We start from the raw sequence: 20924 nt of genomic DNA on the forward strand, positions 1-20924 counted from the left end.
GGAAAAAAAAAGTAGTAAGACGCGGGGCTTAGTGTAGAATCTTCCAGCATATTTGGTAAACATCTCACAAAAATACTCGGGCAAGTTCATTTAAAATATATTAGAATTGCTGTTCTAGTTATATCGTCACATCTAGCCACAAAGAAACCTGCACTGTAACATTGACTCATTACAACATTGTTACAGATTAACTGTAAATTACCTTTGTGCAAATTAAAGGAGCACTGCCTTGTGCTCTGAAACTGTCTCTAAGACATTTTGTCTTGTTCCATTGAGATTCTAACATGCATTATGATTTGTATTGGGAAGCATTACTTTCAGCCATTGTCATGTGATATTCTAATTACTTTTACCCACCATGTAAAAAAATACTGTATATCTTTTGAGTTTTTATTGGTAGTTACTTCTTGTGCACAGGTAATAAATTAATTTAAAAATATTGCAGCATCTTGTTTCAGTGTGTTTGCAACTGGTGATTATCCAGCATTCAAGATGACTGACCTTTTAAGTGTTAGCTTTGGGACTATTTTCAGACGTTGGGCTAAGATTAACAATACTTGCAAGTATAAAGTGGAGAAGAGAGAGGAAGGGTCATGAGATACTGAAAATTATTTAGATAAAGTGAAAGCAGTGAAATAAAGCATTCTGCTGTGTGTTACAGAATAGCACTTGCTTTTTATTGGCCTTTGGTGTCAGTGTAATTGTGAACATTCTGATTTAATTCTGATATTGCATTAGACACTTAATCTGAACAATCTTTTATTTTGGCACATATATAAAGTCAGTTCATTCTAAAAACCCTTTGCTTGCAAATGGTTTAAACTTACTGGCTTTGACTCAAAATTGTTAATAAGTTAAAGGAAACAAATTTATAATGGGATATAAAGAAGGGTGTTGAGTACACTTTCTTTTTGTCATGGTTTGACATGGAAGTGATTTTTTTCAGAAAGTTAGGGTCAAACCAATCAGTGGTCAGGTTTAGATATTGGCAACTAGAGTGACCACTGAAGGCATGGACACGCCTCTGAGAACACAGGGGTTTAAAAGCAAGAACTCCCAGGGGAATTCTCTCTTTGGTTCCTGTCCTTGGAGAGTGCAGACTCTCCCCTGTCCAGCCACAGGCTGGGTGGGGGAGGGGAAGCCATGTGGCCTGAGAGAGGTAGGCCAGGGGCTGAAGGACTGGAACCGGATGGGGCCCCTGCGGATGGAAGGGTGGAGAGAAGCGGAGATGCTTTTGTTCCACCCCCAGAGGGAAAGAGACAGAGAGCCTGACGGCACCTGGAATTTGCCGGCAGAGGAGAAGGAGAAGTGGGGAGGAAGGTGCCCAGCCTTGGGAGTTGGAGTTCTGGGCAGAGATTGCAGCCATCCGGGGAGTCTGAGACTTTTAACTCTTTCCTGGGAAATGAAGGCTTTGTAAAATATTACTCCTCCTCAGTTTGAAGCAGAAGAGAGACAGTCTGGGATCTGAGATGTTGGAAGAGGAAATTTTTGGGTGGGAGGAGATGATGGAGTGGCTTGTGGCTGGACTTTTCTTGATAGCCATAGACTGAACCAAATTCTCCTGCAATTAGGAGGAGATGCAATTTAGGGGGATGCAATGGTGAGCCAAGAGACCTGCTTCAGTGACTACCAATACAGGAGTGGAGTGAACAGAGAAGAGTTGAGGAGGGTGTGGTGATGCCCTCTGTCTTCAGGAAGAAGATGATCTCTGTTCTTGAGACCCTCGGCCCCAGGGGAGGAAGAAAATAGGGGGGACTGTGGTCCCAAAATGAGAAGCTGAACTGTTGTTTCTTTTGGACCTTGGCAAAGCATCCTTAAAGGAGCCCTATGAGCAGTCTGTCCATGCACGGTGGTGAGAGCACTGTGACATGGAAAGCAGAGTGTCACACTGGCAGGTGTTCTCCAGGCGGTTGCCATGTGCGACATGGAAACACAGAAAGGTGGCAATTGTGTCTCCTGGGGGGGTCAATGGTGCAAGAGAGACTCCTCTCTCCCTTGATGGACTGAGTATTGATTATCTGAAGGTCGGCAGCCTGATCAGGAATCCCGGGTGGTGTCTCACTGTGTTTTTTTGGAAATTGGGGGGGGGGGAGGAGGATTGTTTTGGAAGGTTTTCATTCTGGATTTAGTGTGTGTGTCTTTTATAGTAGAAGTAGCTTAATAAAGTTTTTTTTTTCCTTTATTTCTAAGCTTGGGCCTGCTCTGCTCTGTTCCTGATCGTATCTCACAGCATTCATTTTGGGAAGGTGTATTTTCATTGGGAGCGCTGGCATTGCGCCAGCCTCAAACCATGACATTTTTGGTTCCCTGACCAGGAATCGAACCTGGGCTGCGGTGGTGAGAGCGCCGAATCCTAACCACTAGACCACCAGGGCAACATAAGCATGTAGGTTTTACAGGGAGTAACTGTACTGTATTCTTCTCTCAGAAGGTTTTGCTGTCCAGTAATCTTAACTTTTACTTCAGCAGTAAGTAAATAGATCAAATACTGCTGATGCACATTACTGGGTAAAGTTCAAGAAAATATATTGGTTGGCAGGCCTCTCTGCCTCTTGATCAAAGTCTCATATATAAGCAACATAGAATATTAAGCAAATAAAGCAATTAAAATAGAATTTCATGGTAATTTAAGTTTTTTACAATCAAAGCTTTTAAAGATACTTAAAGTTTGGGTAGGAAAATATCATTACTTTTTTTTCCTAGTCAATTATAGTAAACCTGCAAGGCACTAGACTGCCATAGTGCCTTCTGTTTGAGTAGGTATCTCAATGTGCTGAGCATAAGGCTCTGATAGGGAAGTGATATCAAGTACTTTCTGTAGAATAATTGCTACTTTTTCACAATTACTCTTAGGATCTTCAAAGTAACTAATTTGACTTGACCTTAAAGTATGCCTTACGGGAACTTTGCTTTAAAAAAGTGAGTTATCTAGTCATTCAGAAGGTATATCCTTCTAAAAATACAATCCATAACTTGAAAAAAGGCAACTGTCAAATGGAAAGGGCAAAAGGGATGGACAGAGGAGAGAGACTTTTGCCAAACTTTATTAAGATGCTGAATCTGAACTCCATTGAACATTTCTTGAGGCAAGATTCACTTCACCTATGTAAGTAAAACAGAGATGCAATATTTTAAGTCAAATTCTATTAGAATTTAAGAAAAAGTAGAATTTGACCTAAACTGTAAAATGAACCATTGAGTGAAGTTTGCTACTTGAGATGCAATTAATAATTAATTTAACTATGTAACTACTGTCAGGTAGTAATAACAATTAGTAACTGAGTAGTGGTAAAACACTGGGACATATTTAGTATAGAACTTTTGGTTTTGTTGGAGAAGACTTCAATTGTTAAAAGTGGTAGAAGGTGGAACAAGGTTTGTAGTGGGGCAAAATGTATTGTCTTCAATAATAAAAGATACATCACACTTGGTTTAATGGCATAATAGAATCTTTGCACACTCTCTCATCACTGTTGCTAGTCTTTTAGGCGCTCACTTTTGAAGATGTCCAATTTATTTTCGGTTATAAGGTTTTGAAATCTAATATTACTGATTGGTAAATATGTCATGCAGCTGCTTTTCTATCACTGTAGTTTCATGAATTATTTCATTTTATTGTGTCTAAAAAAGTAAGCATAACTTTGCATTTAATAGTGGGTATATTAGAAAAGCTCTTTGCTTGTAAAATGGTGTCCTGGTTTAGGACAAATTAGGGGAAAATTTCCAAAGGAGCCCCTTAAAGGAAACAAACCTCCACAACTCCTCCCCCCTCCCCACTACCGGGTTCGGGAGGAATTTCTTCGGAGGAAAAGTGGAAAAAACTTGTTTATTAAGCAAGAACAAAAAACACTCCCTAACACAAGAAAAAACAGCCCAAAATGACAACAAACGTTTTCACCAGTCCAAGAGAGGTCAAACGGCTTGGGCAGTCTGCTGAGGAGGGTGCTGAGCTTCTCTGTAATGCAGACTCCGGAGGAGTTCCTTGACGTTCCCGAATCAAGGTCCGAAGCAGGTCCGATGTCTTCAGGGAAGGGGAGGAAGAAAGGAAGGGAAAAACAAAAATAGAAAAATGGCAAAATAAGGCAAGCAAAGAAAAAACAAAAAGAAGCAAGAGAGCAGAGCAAGCGAAGCGGGCCTAAAGCTAGCAGCAGCAAGCCAGAGCAAGCAGCCGGGGGAGGGACACGGCTATAGACAAAACAAACTGAGAGACACGGGAACAGGAATACACGATTGGGATACAAAGCATGAAAATGTCCTGTCACTCCAGGACAAATGGTATGCTGGGAAAATAGGAAGATTCATTAAAAGCAAAGGTACCACAAGAGGTTTCCATTGCTTTAATTTGTATACTAAATAAATTTGCATGGCAAAGTTAAGAATAATAACCTATGCTAACTGTATATAGGGATGATCCTATTCAGGTCTGACTTGTAGAATCTTACATAAACTATCTACAGAGTTTTCATGAAGTTAAGCTAAAGAGACATCTCGTTTAATAAGGACTTAAAACATTGTGGCAATTGAAAAGAGGATTTAAACCTTAAATTTTGTGAGTTATGTAACTGACTATATTCAGAATTTGCTGATCACAGAAAAGTTGAAATATGTATTTGAAGTTGATCTTAGCTTTAAAGCAGCTGTCTGAAAACCTATCCATAAGCATATATGGGACTGGGTAATGCAGCCTGGGGTACTCGGGGTCGGTCAGACCCCGGGCAGCCATAGGTGTCCCGGATAGCACTGGGCTGATAAGCACAACCTGTCTGTTGCCTTCTGCTAAGAAGACAGGCGACCTGGTATCAAGGGACAGCACGGCAACCCAGCCTCGCCCGGGTCACTCGGGCCATAGACACGCACAGACACCAATGTGGTGGATGGTCAAAATGGCGTTTATTACCTTACCTCGTGAAGTTATATAGTCAAGGGGGCTTCACTATGTCAGAGGGGGACGGTGAGACTAACTAGGGTTAGTAAAGAGTGGAAAACTACTGGAGTTAGGAGGGGCTGCATACCTTCAGGGGTGATAACATATCTCAGGATGAAGGGGGAAGGGCCCTGGATGAAGGGGGAAGGGTCCTGCTGCTTTCCGTTACATCCCGAAATCTTCTGTCCGCCTGTCCCTATCTACTACACCTGTCCGGGCCTGTCGCCGTTGAGGCAGGACAGGAACAGAATTACTCCAACTCAGAAGGCAAGAAATGAATTGATTTACTGCAAATGCACCGCTCTATATATAGAGAACATTGTGCAGACTAATTTCATTGGTCTTAAAGTAAAAACATCTCACACCATTGGTGTGCAGTGAATGACGCACGGTAGAAGAACCTATCTTGTAAACAATGTGAACAACAAGAGAGAGATAGTGAAGTATTTACATTCTTTCCCAACTGTTTCCCAGGCTCTTGCCTGGTTAGAAAAACCCTCTCTTTCTCTCTGACTGAACTGAGAATACCGATATTTCCTCCGTTTCGTTTAAATAAAAGAAAAAAGAAAAGAAAAAGGGGGTGTTTGTGCCCTCCTGCAGGGCCCTTGCAGGTCAGAGAACAAAAGGCAGCTCGAGAGTTTTATCAACTCCAGTCAACCAAAACCTCAATTTGGATATTTACTAAAATGGTCGAAGAGATTCCAAACTCTTATTATAAATTTCAAGAAATCAGGTACCAGCTCTAGGATAGCAACAACTCATTGTCAGTCTGCCAAAAGACTGGCAGTTCAACTTGTCAAAACCCATTTCCCAATGTGAGCAGATGTCCACATGACAGAAAAGAAGGTATTAACAAACACATGCACATATTGCTTTTGCAAGGTGTGTACACTTGACAGAAGAATCATGCAAGGCTTTTGGCCCATGCAGTCATGTCCTCAATGAACAACTTGAGTGACAAATTTGAAATCAGGTCCAAATTGCATCCTCAAAGCTTTCAAAGCAATTGAGTGAAATTGACCAAATTCAGAAATTGACTGTGAAAAATGCATATTATATGGCTCTGCACAGATATTTACTATATGTATTATGCTAGGTTGGAAAGTTAACATTTTAATAATATAGTAAATGTAGTTTTGTAATTGAAATTAAGCTTTAGTAGTTAAAATAGAAAATATGTGTGTGTGTGGTATTCTTTTTGCTCAAGAGAAGGAGAAGATAATCAAGAAATTCTTCACACAGAGATAACAATTACAAAAACCCCTAAATCTTCCAGAGGAAAGGAATTTATGGCTTTCTTTATCAACAAAAAACCGAACTTCTCCAAACTCAACTTAGACTTCAAGGCGCCTGGGATTAACAGGAAATCCTCAACAAGTACCGGATGAACTTCTTGTTTTAAATAAATATATGCATATTCATGAAGTGATTTGTGTATGCAACAGGTTACCCCTCTTAAGGAGGGAATTCTTTTTTATCGGGGTCCTTCTCCTGGCTCACTTTTGTCCAGAGAGAGGTACCCAGCCCGGGCTGTAACTTTTTGCTGTTATTGTCTCTTTAATTGTCCTAACTCTAATTGTTTAATCTTTATTACTTTACCTTTATTAATTTTTGTTTCTTTTCAATTTATTTTTATTAAACTTTTATAAATTTTTAAAACAAGTGATTGGCGTTTATAACAAATGGTAGCAGAGGATGGTTCGCAATACCTCGCTGTGGGTGCTGTAGGAGAATTAGAGTGAGAAGACGCGTCCTGCCCTGATTAGGCAGCCTCGCTCTGTTCCCCTGGTGTGACCACAGACTGCAGGTTACTATCCGATGGACAAAAAGAGACAATAAAGCAAAGAAAAGGGAAAGAATTCCTAAACCGCGGTAATTAGCCCCTAAGTCCAAAGTGTACACGAAGAACAAAGACCCAAGGACAACGGATAGGTAAGTATTTGTTGGGATGGGGTGGATAAGGGGGGATGAATGTGTGTGAATGAGAGGCGGGCTGGTTACCCCAGACCTGCTAAGTGAGTGCTGTAGTCTCCCATGCTGCGTTTTTCTTTTTCGTGAGAAAAGCGGCCAGTACAGAGACGAAGCGAATGATAAAAGAGTGAGAGAATCCCCCCGGGGAAAATTGGGATTGCTCGGGGAAAGAGTGGGACCCCTTGGAGAGAAGGAGCCGAAGGTGTTCCCGGTATAATCCACTGGGTAAAATAAAAGGTAAAAAGAGGGTTTTCTTGGCATAATTAATTGGAGGAAAAAAATTCAAAAGGTAAAATGTGTGGGAGGGGCCCCTAAAAATTCTGCTTTGGACAACACAGCTAGATTGAGGGATATCCAAGAATACCAACACTGGCCAGTAACACCTATTACCCTGTGGGTGGGAGCTTAGGCAAAACCCACAAAACTAGCCTTGTTCCCCTGGGCGTGAGGGGGAAGTTGTGACTGCAGCCAGCCTCAAAGGCAAATTGGAGGCAAACAAAAGGTACCTTTACTTGTTGTGTACGCGATGGTGGGACCCGCACCAACAAGTCCCCTGAGGGTGGGAGCTTAGGCAAAACCCTGCAAAAATTTGAGTGAAAAAGTCTGCTGGGTTGAGATATTAATCTTCGAGAGCACCCAGGATTGAGTAACTCAGGGCCCTTCCCAGAGGCCCAGCGGTACTGAAACCCAGAGAGGCTGCCCCCAAAGCAAGGATGGCTCAGTATCGTAGGACCTTTTAGCACCGCGGTTGCGTAAAGTAGTCGTCTAACCCATTCCCCCGGGGGGAGGGGGTGTGGGGAGTCCAGATCGGGCAAGGTACGGAGGTCCGAACCCCTGACTCTGGGGCTATCTCTAGGGAAGAGGGATAGCCAAACCTCGGGGAGGTGGAAGGGGTCAGGGTGGGGGCTTACACGATTCACGATTCTCTGGCAACAGAAATCCCTTTGTGTAAGTCTAAGAGGTTTGCTAACGTTGCCTTCCTCTGTGCAATAAAATAAAGGGAAATGTAGAAGTATGAATGGACAGGCCTGAGGGTGTAGATGTGTGTGCAAAAGTAAGTGGAAAATAAAGGTGAGTAAATAGAAATTAGTGGAAGATACGCAATGCAGATTGTTTGTTTTGAGCTAAATAAAAGTGAGTAAGTGTGCACGAATGAAAGTAAGCCCAGAAGTATGAATGAACAGGCTTGAGGGTGTGAATGTGAGTTAGGGTGAGCGAGAGATAAAAGTGAGTAAATGGAAATGAGTGGAAGATATGTAATGTAGATTGTTTATTTTGAGCTTTATTTTTTTAGAGGGAGGTATATTATGTCGAATGGGTTGTGAGAGAAAGGATTTTTTTTGCATGGGTAGTTGAAAGAAGATAGTATTTAGGTTGTTAGAAAATGTGAGGAAAAAAAAAAAGAGCAAGAATGAATAGATAAGATTTTGGGGAAAAAAAAAATGGGACAGAAAACCAGTAAAAAGGAAGAAAAAGAGGAAAAGGGAGTGGAACAAGAGGGAACCACACCACTCGCAGTCGAGCCGCTTGTCCCGGACCCTGGCTCGCCGCTTGTTTCAGCTCCGTCTGTCCCAGTCCCGGCATTTGTCCCAGGTCTCAGCGAGCCGCTCGCTTCGGCTCCGCCTGCCCCGGTGCCGGTGCCTGTCCCGGTCCCTGCGCCCACCCCGGGCTCTGGCTCGCCACGTGTTCCTGCCCCGGTTCCCGTGCCCGCGGCGGCGGCCCTGCAGGCTCCCGCCCCGCTGCCCGCAGCAACCCCCCTGGTCCCTGTTTCGCCGCCTGCCGCTTCGGTACCGGCCCCCGCCTCGCTGCTCGCGGCTGCCCGACCGACCCCCTCCCCCATCCTGCCCGGTTTGCCCGCGGCTGGTCCGCTGGCCGCGCCCGGCGGGCTCCCGTTAGTCCCGGCTGTCCCGTCTCTGGCCACTTCTCCCGCAGCGGTTTTCTCGGCCCCATCCCCCGCGGTTTTGCCCGTTCCGGCTACACTGGGCGCTGCCGCCGCTGCCCTGCCTCTGCCGGGAGCGGCTGACTCTGCCGCCATTAACCACATGGAGGCTGACCGCACTCCCATCCGGTATCCCCCGGAAATGCTCCCCCCTTCAGCAGCTCCGGCAGCAAACCCCGCCCGTGCTCCGCCTCTGGAGGACCTGGCCTCTATGGTATGTCCTCCTCACACCGCCCTTCCTGCCCGGAGCTCCGTTCCCTTGGAAACCGCAGCTCCGGCTCCAAGGAACTCCCTGTCCCTGGAAGATGCTCCTTATAAAAATACTAGAGGTGCAGTTAAGAGGCAGCTTTCTCCTGATTTTTCCTCACCACACGAAAATAAGGCTACAGAAAAATACGGGGAGAAAGAAATTGGTCTATTTCCACTGAGAGAGGTCCCGATGGGAGAGGGTTGGACTGGATTTGTGAATGCTCCCCTGACTTCTTCCGAAGTCAGAAATTTTAAAAAGGAAATCAAAGGGATTTTAGAAGATCCCATTGGCACAGCTGAACAACTGGACCAATTTTTAGGTCCAAACATTTACACTTGGGAAGAGATGCAGTCTATAATAAAGATACTATTTTCTCAGGAAGAAAGGGAGATGATCAGAGTTGCAGGCATAAAAGCCTGGAATAAGGAACATCCACAGGGGCCCTCTGGAGAAGAAATAATGCCAAATGAACCTCCGGGGTGTGAAACATGGGGTTAGAACTAGAAGATATTAATCATAGAAATTAGAAGGTATTGAATAGTAATAGGCATATAAAATAATGGATATTGCTTAGGGCCACATCCTTATGTTACGTGAGAATATACCGTATCCTGGCCTATGGGAAAGGAAGAGACTACGTGCAGAGCAGCAAGGAGAGACCTGATAAGGAGAAGGAATGTATATGGAAAACAGGATACAGGGTGTAAAGACAACTGAAAAATGGGGCCCCTTATATTCTGGAAACAGATGGATCCTGGCCCCTGGCTTGGACCGTGGCCAAGGAATCAATGGGCATGTGCAAAGCAGTGGGGTCGAAAAGTCAGCCTGAAGAAGACCATTCTTACTTCATCCCTTTTACGACCCCCGAAGCCTGGGACGACCACCAGAGACAGCTGCGCAGGCGCAGAGGACCGACAAGCTGATTAGCATACAGAGCGGAGAGGGAGGGGAGCCAGGAAATGACCCATGAGGAAACTTAATGCATATGTAACACTCCAGGGGATAAAAGAACACGTGTGTAAGCAAGGGGCACGCATGTATTTGGGGAAATGTCCCACATGCGTCCGGCCGAATAAACATACCTACTTTAAAACTCACTCTGTCTCTGAGTTTTAGAGTCTGGCTCCGCGTGTCAATTGGCGACCACGAAGGGACTTCTCTGCCAGCCGTGGGACCGGCTCGGGGGCGGACTTCCTAAGGCGCGCCCCAGGATTTCTCTGGAGGAACTCCGCTTCTCGTGTCGCTTACTGCGGGGGCAGAGAACGACCTCCTAACCAGCGGAGAAACGGTATGTATCTTTTAAAAAAGGGGGGGGCCCGTAGTGACCCCTAGTAAGCCGATCAGAGACGTCTGACCGCATAGAGCATGGTCTTGGTTTGGTTTGGACTTGCAAGTAACCGGTAGCTGAAAGGGCAGCTATCGGTAAGGGCCGCTGACCGACGGAAAGGCAGCGGGGAAAGATTGGTTGGGTTTGGACTTGCAAGTAACCGGTAGCTGAAAGGGCAGCTATCGGTTAGGGCCGCTGACAGATGGAAAGGCAGCGGGGGAGGATTCACTGAATCCTTGGTGTATGGTTGCTGTCTGGGTTTGTGATATGTGTGTGTGAATTTTGCACTGATGTGTGAGTTTTAGAGGTTTTGTGGGAAGTAACTCGTGTTTATGTGTGTGAATTTTGCACTGATGTGTGTGTGAGCTTTGTTGCTGTCTGGGCGTATGTGTGAGTTTTAAAGGTTGTTTGGGAAACTGTGGCATATTTCTGATGCTTGCGTCAAAAGTTATAATTGTGGCAACTTTGTGTGGACTCTTTGAACTCCTTGCGTCGTTTTTGGATACTGCATTTTGTTTGAAGCACTATTGGTGCTGTTTTGATGCTTTTGCTGTGAGTATTAGGTTTGCTTAATGCTGTCTAAGGTTTTGTTGTGAGTATTTTGTGTAAAGTATTTCGTTGTGAGGCCTGCTCTGATAAATGGTGTTCTCAGCTACTGCTATTTGTTTGATGTTTTTGTTGTGAGTATCGTTTTTAGAGTTTGTTTAGTGTACTTTACTAGCCGTGGCAGGACAGCTGGAGGGGATCCCTTTCCCCCAGTGGTTTTGGATTTGAACCTTAGGACCCTCTGTTTTGACAAGGGCAATATCTAGAGTGGGAGCTGGTTGAGTGCAGGACCTGCAGGGAGTGGTGGTATTGCCCGGCATGTATGAGACACAGTTACTGTGCTCAGTATAAGCTGCAGAGTCAGGAGAATCCAGAGCTAGAAATTTTAAAGGGTGTTTTGTTTTTTTTAGGATCTATTTAATTCCAGAGATCTGGAGCTAGGAGAAAGGGATTAAGAAAAGACTGTGTAAGAGTGTGAGAAAGATCTGGATAAAAGCCATAAAATAAGAAAATAATGGGATTGGGAGAGAGCAGAGAAATTCCCAAGGCAAGCCCTCTGGGCTGCATTTTAGCTAACTGGAAGAAGATTGCAGGCTCGGGGGTGTCGAGTCCAAACGCACCCTGGTAAAATACTGTAGCCAGTGGTGGCCTTTGTATCGTCTGGAAAACAGAGCCAGATGGCCCCCGACTGGGAGCCTAGATTATGATACCTTATTGGAACTAATGCTATTTCTTAGACGTGAGGGTAAGTGGACTGAAGTTTCATATGCAGATATGTTTTTCTCCCTCCGAAATCACCCTGAATGGCAGAGGGATTGTGGGATCAGGGCCCCTTCTGACCCCCTGGTATTAGCCCTAGAAAGGGAAGGCAAAGCTAATAGGAAGCAGCCTAAACGATGTTGTAGCACCTGCTCAATAAACCAACGTTGCACACATCGTGATAAGGTTTATCAAGCAGAAACACAAAAGCAGGAGTTGTTGGATTTATTGGTGTCACCCCCTGTGGAGCAAAGGGGACTAAGGGGAGGAACAGGTTCAGCCCCCTTGGAGGAGAGACAGGCTGGACCGTCTGCTCCCCCACCCACCTCTGAGTTACAGACTATATCGTATCCACCACTGCCTGAGAGTGATAGTGATGAGAGTGCAGGCAGTCCCATAGCATCTCGGACTAGAAAACAAACAAAGGAAATCATACAAGCCCCTTTAAGGGAAGCAATAGGACCTGAGAAGAAAAAGGTGTTGATAAAAGTCCCCTTCTCTACAATTGATTTAGAAGGTTGGGAAAGAGCCAATAGGAACAGCTAAAAGGTTAAGATACATGATTAAGCAGCATAACCCAGACTGGTCAGATATTCAGTTATTGTTGGATGCACTGACAGACACAGAAAGACAGCTAGTTTTAAAAGCAGCAGGAGACTTGGCAGAAGGCTTTTGCAAAGCAAAAGAAGTGGATGTTAAGAACTTCTTTCCCCTCCAAGACCCAAAATGGGACCCAAATGATGAGGAGCAAATAAAAAAGTTACGTCACTACCAAGAATGGATAGCAAAGGGGGTGGAGCGGGCCATCCCCAAGACTATAAATTGGTCAGCTTTATATGCAATTAAACAGAAACCCTCTGAAAGTCCTTCTGAGTTTTTGGATCACTTAAGAGACACAATGCGTCGTCATACATCATTCGATCCTGAATCAGAGGTAGGGACACAGCAGCTAGCAAGTTTATTTTTAGGGCAATCTAGTCAAGATATCAGGAGGAAACTTCAGAGACTCCAGAGGGGAGAGGAAAGGAAGTTGGAGGTATTGCTAGAAGAAGCATGGAGGGTTTTCAGCAATCGAGAAGAAGGATATAGGCAAGGAATGAGAAAATTAATGGCTGTAATAAAAGAAGAAAATAAAGGAGGGCAGAGACAAAGACCACCTAGGCAAGGACCACCCCGGTTGGGTAAAAATCAGTGTGCAAATTGCAAAAGACTTAGACACTGGAAAAACGAGTGCCCTGAACGAAAAGGAAATAGGAAAGGGAACCGGGGAAGGGAGGTGGTGGTTGCTCACACAGAAACTAATTGAAGGGGACCGGGGGACCTTACCCCAGGAGATCCGCTGGTTATAAAAATGAAACGGGGGGAGGAAGGGAAAGAGGTGGAATTCATGGTGGATACAGGAGCAACATTTTCAGTTTTAAACAAAGCTCTGGTGCCAGTAGGGAATGATTATGTCAGGGTCAGGGGAGCAACTGGCCAACCTGAAATAGCATATTTTTGCAAGCCACTCAAATACAAATATAAAAAACAGTGGGGCATCCATAAATTCTTATACATGCCCAATTCCCCAGAATCTCTCCTAGGGAGAGACTTATTGGAGAAACTGGAGGCAACTATCTCATTTAAAAATGGGGAAGTTATTCTGGAGGTGAATGAACAAAAATATGTAGAAGTGCTGAGCTTAATACTGACAACCATTAAGGCTAAAGAAGAAATTAGTGAAGAGATTCTGAATCAAGTCTTCCCGGGAGTATGGGCCTCCGACGTACCAGGGAGGGCAAAAAATGCACCACCAATACAAATCAGGCTCAAGGAAGGAAAACAACCAGTTAGAATTAAGCAGTATCCCTTGAGGAGAGAAGATAGAGAAGGAATTAGCCCGATAATTGAAAATTTCTTACAGCTGGGGTTATTGAAAGAATGCCAGTCCGATTTTAACACTCCTATCCTGCCTGTCCGCAAACCTGATGGGACATACCGGATCGTGCAGGATTTACGGGCTGTTAACAAGATCACTGAGGATCTCTACCCTGTGGTAGCCAACCCCTACACCTTGTTGACATGTTTAACACCAGAACTAACTTGGTTCACTGTTTTAGATTTGAAGGATGCTTTCTTTTGCCTCCCTCTCCATGAAACCAGCCAGAAAATTTTTGCATTTGAATGGCAAAATCCCAAAAGTGGACGCAAAACTCAGCTCACATGGACAGTTTTACCACAAGGCTTCAAAAACTCGCCCACCCTGTTTGGAGAACAACTCGCAAAGGATTTGGAATCCTGGGAAGCCCCACCAGGAGAAGGCAAAATGTTGCAGTATGTAGATGACATCCTCATAGCCACCCCCACAGAAGAAGGGTGCGTGGCTTGGACGGTAAGCCTTTTAAACTTTTTGGGGCTCCAGGGATATAGGGTGTCAAAGAAAAAGGCTCAGGTGGTAAAACAGAAGGTGATCTACCTGGGGTATGAAATCAGTGCTGGACAACGGACTCTGGGGAAAGAACGCATAGAATCAATATGCCAAACCCCAAAACCTCAGACGATAAAGGAACTGAGAACATTCCTGGGTATGACAGGATGGTGCAGACTATGGATATACAACTACGGATTGCTCGTGAAACCTCTGTATTCACTCATTGCAAATGGAAGCAGAGACCTTCAGTGGACAAAAGAAACCACACAGGCCTTTGGTCAGCTGAAAAAGGCCCTCATGTCAGCTCCAGCTCTAGGACTTCCAGACGTGAGTAAACCATTCTTGCTCTTCTCTCATGAGAAACAGGGAATTGCCCTGGGAATACTGGCACAGGACCTGGGCCCATACAGAAGGGCAGTTGCTTACCTTTCTAAACAGCTAGATGCAGCAGCGAAAGGATGGCCAGGTTGCCTCAGAGCAGTGGCCGCAGTTGTACTGAACATTCAGGAAGCCCGTAAGTTCACCCTGGGCCAGAAGATGACTGTGCTAGTGTCTCATACAGTATCCTCAGTCCTAGAAACCAAGGGTGGCCACTGGCTCTCCCCACAACGATTTCTGAAATACCAAGCTATCATGGTAGAACAAGATGATGTTGAGATAGTGGTAACTAACATTGTCAACCCAGCTTCCTTTCTCAGTAGGAACCAAGGAGAACCAATTCATCACGATTGCCTGGAGACCATCGAAGCCACTTATTCCAGCCGCTCAGACCTGAAGGACACCCCTCTGGATGATGCGGAAACCTGGTTCACTGATGGAACCAGCTACGTCATCAGTGGAAAGCGACATGCTGGGTATGCAGTTACCACATCAAAGGATCTAATCGAATCAGGACCATTACCAGCAGGTACCTCTGCACAGAAGGCAGAAATAATTGCCCTGACTCGGGCATTGGAGTTATCAAAGGGAAAAAGAATAAACATTTATACAGATTCAAGATATGCATTTGGAGTGGTGCATGCCCATGGGGCTATCTGGAGAGAAAGAGGACTATTAAACTCACAGGGAAAGAACGTTAAACATGCGCAAGAGATACTACAACTATTGGAAGCAGTCCAACTGCCTGAAAAGGTGGCAATCATGCACATTAAAGCACATCAAAAAGGAAACTCAGAATTGGAGGAGGGAAACGAGCTGGCGGACAGAGAGGCAAAAGAAGCAGCAAAAGGTGAGGTAACAGTGGAGGGACCCTTAATTCCTGATGGCCAAATCTCCCTAGAAGGTAAGCCAGTGTATGATAAGAAGGACAGAAAGCTAATTGAAGATGAAAAGGGAACGTATAACCAAGAGGGATGGGCTGTTACAGCAGAAAAGAAACTAGTTATCCCCTCCCATTTATTATGGTCATTAGTAAAAGAGGAACATCAGAAAACACACTGGGGAATTGATGCCCTGCATAACTACTTGACTGGAAAAATCATTGCTAGGAACTTATATGCCACTGTCACTCAGGTAACCAGGCAGTGTGAACTTTGCCTCCAGACTAACCCTAAGAATACCCCTAAACCAAAACTTGGCCAAATTGGAAAGGGCCATGGACCTGGTCAGCAGTGGCAAATTGATTTTTCAGAACTGCCAAGAAAAGGGGGGTATCGATATTTGTTGGTACTAACAGATACCTTTTCAGGATGGCCAGAGGCTTTCCCCACCAGGACTGCAAAAGCTCGGGAGGTAACAAAAGTGCTGTTACAAGAAATAATACCACGCTTTGGAGTTCCAGCCACAATATCCTCAGACAGGGGACCTCATTTTATTTCTAAAATAGTACAACAGGTCAGTCAGCTTCTGGGCATAGATTGGGAACTTCACACACCATATCGCCCCCAGTCAAGTGGCCAAGTTGAAAAAAATGAATCATTTGATTAAGCAACAAATTGTGAGACTAGGGCAAGAAGTTGATTTGCCTTGGCCCCAGTCTCTCCCACTAGCATTGTTGCGACTCCGAACTAAGCCCAGAACCAAAACAAAGCTGAGCCCCTTTGAAATGCTCTATGGGAGACCATATGGTGTACAGAAGGGAATATCCACCCAAATTGGGGAAGAAAGGCTGGCTGTTTACATGGTGGCCTTAGGTAAGCAGCTCAGAGAAATTGAAAAACACGTGGCTGGAACTCAGAGCAGAGGGCTAGATGGACCAGTGCATGACATACAGCCTGGGGATTATGTGTATGTCAAGTCTCTTACAGAAAAGACCTTGGAGCCGCAGTGGGAAGGACTGTTCCAAGTGCTTCTCACCACTTTCACTGCGATTAAGATCCAAGAGCAGAACACCTGGATTCACCACTCTCGAGTAAAGAAAGCTCCTGAGGCCCCTTGGAAAGTAACATCGGGTGATAATGAACTGAAACTAAAGTTCACTCGAACAAAATGAGTATATTGCAGTCGGGGGTGTTTAGCAATTTAGGTTGCAAAAGTCTAATCAGGAGAATTGTTTTGTTAGCAACCCTAATCACAATCCTAGAACTAAAACCCACCTCTAGCCAGAGTAATGCTGAATGGCCTTGGTCCCAAGCCTTTACTTGTTACACTGGATCCATGGGAAAATACTCTGACATAAAAAGTCTGAATCTATCAACTGTAGTCATGCACAGAAACCAAGCATACGAAAGACAAGAGTGGCAGAGACAAAGAATATGGTCACTTCAAGGAACCATAGGAGAAGAAATTAGGATAGGGTGTCGGATGATCAATGGAACCGATCATAGGAGAGCAACCCAAATTAGTGTTTTAACATCTCCCACGGACGGAAACTGGGAGGATTGTAGTCGTTCAAGTGAAATAGACTGTTGGTGTAACTTTACATTAATACAGACTGTTGAGGTAGTTTGTCTCTGGGCCCAGGATAACATTGGGCTCTCCTTCAAGTTTAAAATAAATGCCACAACTGAGCCCATGACCCCAGCCCAAACCCAAATCACACCTCTTGGGCCTGGACCTGAAATTTACAAAATCGGCCCATATGTAATAAGAAATACAGGCCAACAGCAGTTATTGTTTAACCCAGAATGGTCTCTTAAGCGTGTTGAATTACTAATGCAAACTAACATCTCTGAAATTCAACCAGCCTGCTCTCCCTTTTTAAAAAAAAACATCCTTTGAAGGTTGGATGACCTGGCTGCAGAAACAAGCATATACTGGAAGCAGAATGTGAAGAGATCTGACTGGAATATTAGGGACAGGGCTGGGAGTCCTAAATGGAATTGATTCTGAAATATTAATGAACAAATTGGCCACTGCAACAAGTGATTTAACTAAATTAAAACAACCTTTACAGTCATCTTTGTTAGCATTGGGAACCAGTCAGTGGCAGGTCTCGAGAATACTGCCAAGGTTGAAAAAGGCAGAGGACCAAGACCATGGGTCAATCATAGATGCACTTGCTGTGGTTCAGGATAATGTGTCTCTGGCCTTTAGCTGTATACAGGCACAATTATGGTTGCAATCAACAGCTGCCTCAATTATAAGGGAAGGAAGCGAAGGAGCCTTTCCAATTGAGATTCGAAAGGCTGTGTGGGACAGTGCTATGGATTTTGAGAAGAAATTTCAGTCTTGGTGGACTTTGGTAAACTTTACCTATGACTCGACTGACAACGTAGTTGCTGCCTTTGTGCTCACCATACGCAATGCCACAGTTTATGTTATTCATCCTATTATAGCACTGGGACTGAATCATGAGCAGTCAGTGCTCTACCCTTCAGAGCACAGGGCATGGGCACGGAGAGTGGGTGAAAAATGGCAAACTGTGAATCTAGAATCTTGCGTTACCCGGGAACAACAGGGGTTCATTTGTGAGAGTAACACAATCGATGCTCAAGATATATGTCTTGATACTGAACAAGGTGTTTGTCACTTTGAGATTCATCCGGATACGAATCAAAGGACTGTACTTGTATATATTGGTCAAGGTTGTGTATGTTTGAGAACTGCGTGTACTTTTATAGAAATAGATAAGGGTAATGTAACTTTGCTCGGTAAGAATTATCTTAACTTTTGTATTTGCAACTTTGTTAGGATTTCAGGGTGTGACTTTCTGTATTTGGCACCAGTTGTGTCTCATCAGCTAATTAATGCCAACAATAAGATGTACCGCAGGTTGTCACCCACGCCTATTGGAATGAACCTCACTTTAATTAGACAAATAATCAAACATCAGGACCTTGTCAAAATTCTAGAGAATATTTAAAAAACTGGGGAGAAAACCTTAATTACTGTCCATCATGACATAAAAGAAATAAGCAAGGTTCTGCAAAGAGTGAAACAAGATGCAAGTCACAGTTGGTGGGATTCACTTTTTGGATGGTCGCCCACTGCAACTGGAATCCTAAATACATTATGTCACCCCATTATTATTTTACTAATATTAGTGGGTATAAGTTTAACACTATCCTTTGTGATACTCATTTGGAATTGCAAATTGTTACAACGAATAACAATACTAACCTCTTTATCCCAGATACATGGTAAAGCATTGGGAGACACATATCGTAGAGATTGGAGCTTGTACTAAGTAAAAGAATTTACTTTTTTGCTGAAAAGGGGGGATTGAAACATGGGGTTAGAACTAGAAGATATTAATCATAGAAATTAGAAGGTATTGAATAGTAATAGGCATATAAAATAATGGATATTGCTTAGGGCCACATCCTTATGTTACGTGAGAATATACCGTATCCTGGCCTATGGGAAAGGAAGAGACTACGTGCAGAGCAGCAAGGAGAGACCTGATAAGGAGAAGGAATGTATATGGAAAACAGGATACAGGGTGTAAAGACAACTGAAAAATGGGGCCCCTTATGTTCTGGAAACAGATGGATCCTGGCCCCTGGCTTGGACCATGGCCAAGGAATCAATGGGCATGTGCAAAGCAGTGGGGTCGAAAAGTCAGCCTGAAGAAGACGATTCTTACTTCATCCCTTTTACGACCCCCGAAGCCTGGGACGACCACCAGAGACAGCTGCGCAGGCGCAGAGGACCGACAAGCTGATTAGCATACAGAGCGGAGAGGGAGGGGAGCCAGGAAATGACCCATGAGGAAACTTAATGCATATGTAACACTCCAGGGGATAAAAGAACACGTGTGTAAGCAAGGGGCACGCATGTATTTGGGGAAATGTCCCACATGCGTCCGGCCGAATAAACATACCTACTTTAAAACTCACTCTGTCTCTGAGTTTTAGAGTCTAGCTCCGCGTGTCAGGTGGGGTCAGAATAGTGAGCAGGGGAGAAAACTTATGAATGACTATCGCAATACAATAATCAAGGGAATAAAACGGGCGGCACCTCGAGGGCAAAATGCTAAAAAGGCTTTTGAGGCACAGCAGGGGAAAGAAGAGACTCCAACTGAATGGTTGGACAGACTTGGGAAAAATATAAGGACACATTCCAGAATGGATCCTGAGATTGATGTGAGAAAAGCTTTGTTAAAGATTAACTTTGTGCTTGGCCAGATAATGGAAAAAATTGAAGATCAGCATGACAAATTATTAGATGATTTATTAAAGGAGGCTCAGAAAGTCTATGGCCAAAGCCAAACTAAAAGCAAGGATTGTGGCAGTCACCATGTGAGAAAACAATTACAAGAAAAAAATCAAAAACACACAAACACTACTCCTAGATATGACAGTAGTAGAGACAGGGGAACAGAAAAAAATAAAACCCCAATACAAACCAAATCTCAGGAGCATTCCAGGAATGTCTGCTTTTACTGTAAGAACAAAAGACATTATAAGAGAGATTGTCTTAAGAGAGCAAAAGATCTGAAAATCTTCTGAGAGATGAGCAAATAGGAAGGTAAGGATGCAGCAGAAAACAGAGCTGAAAGAGTTATGCTAATATTAACTCCAAATGAGGAGAAACTGGAAATTCCAAAATTTAGTGAAGCAGAAGAAAAAGAATTAAAAGAGATAGGAGCTGAACAAGATGAATCAGGGAAATGGAAACTTCCTGATGGAAGACAATTACTTAATAAAATGCTTACTAGAAGAATATTAGAAGATATGCATCAGAAAACTCACTGGGTACTCAGGCTTTGTGTGATAATTTTCTAAGGAACTATGGGTGTATTGGGATTTTTGGGATAGCAAAGAAAGTAATTGAAAAATGTATAACTTGCCAAAGGATAAATAAAAAGGTAATGAGGAAAAACACATTGGGAGGTCGGAAATTAGCTCTTAGACCATTTCAAAGTATCCAAGTAGATTTTACTGAACTTCTTCAAGTTCAAAGATGGAAGTATTTATTAGTAATAACAGACCATCTAACTCATTGGGTGGAAGCGGTTCCCACTGCCAAGGCCACAGCCAACATGGTAAGTAAAACCCTTTTGGAACAGATTATTCCAAGATATAGAATGGTTAATAGGATAGACTCGGACAGAGGAACACATTTTATGTCAAAAGTGTTACAACATTTAATTCAGACCTTGGGGATAAAATGGGAATTACACACTCCATGGCATCCACAAAATTCCGGCCGAGTAGAGAGGATGAACCAGACTCTAAAAAGAACTTTAACTAAATTAATAGCTGAAACCCGAATGTCATGGGTACAATGCCTACCTTTAGCCTTACTGAGGATCCGAACACAACCCAGGTCAGACCTGGGAGTGTCACCTTATGAAATGATGTTTGGATTACCTTTTCTGACCACCCAACATGAAAATGCTACCTATGAGGTAGGGGAAGAAAATGTTAAAAAATATGTGAACACTATTGCAAAAACTCTTGAAAATTTAAGGTT

Source organism: Anomalospiza imberbis, assembly GCF_031753505.1.
Source record: "Anomalospiza imberbis isolate Cuckoo-Finch-1a 21T00152 chromosome W unlocalized genomic scaffold, ASM3175350v1 scaffold_31, whole genome shotgun sequence".
Taxonomy (NCBI): domain Eukaryota; kingdom Metazoa; phylum Chordata; class Aves; order Passeriformes; family Viduidae; genus Anomalospiza; species Anomalospiza imberbis.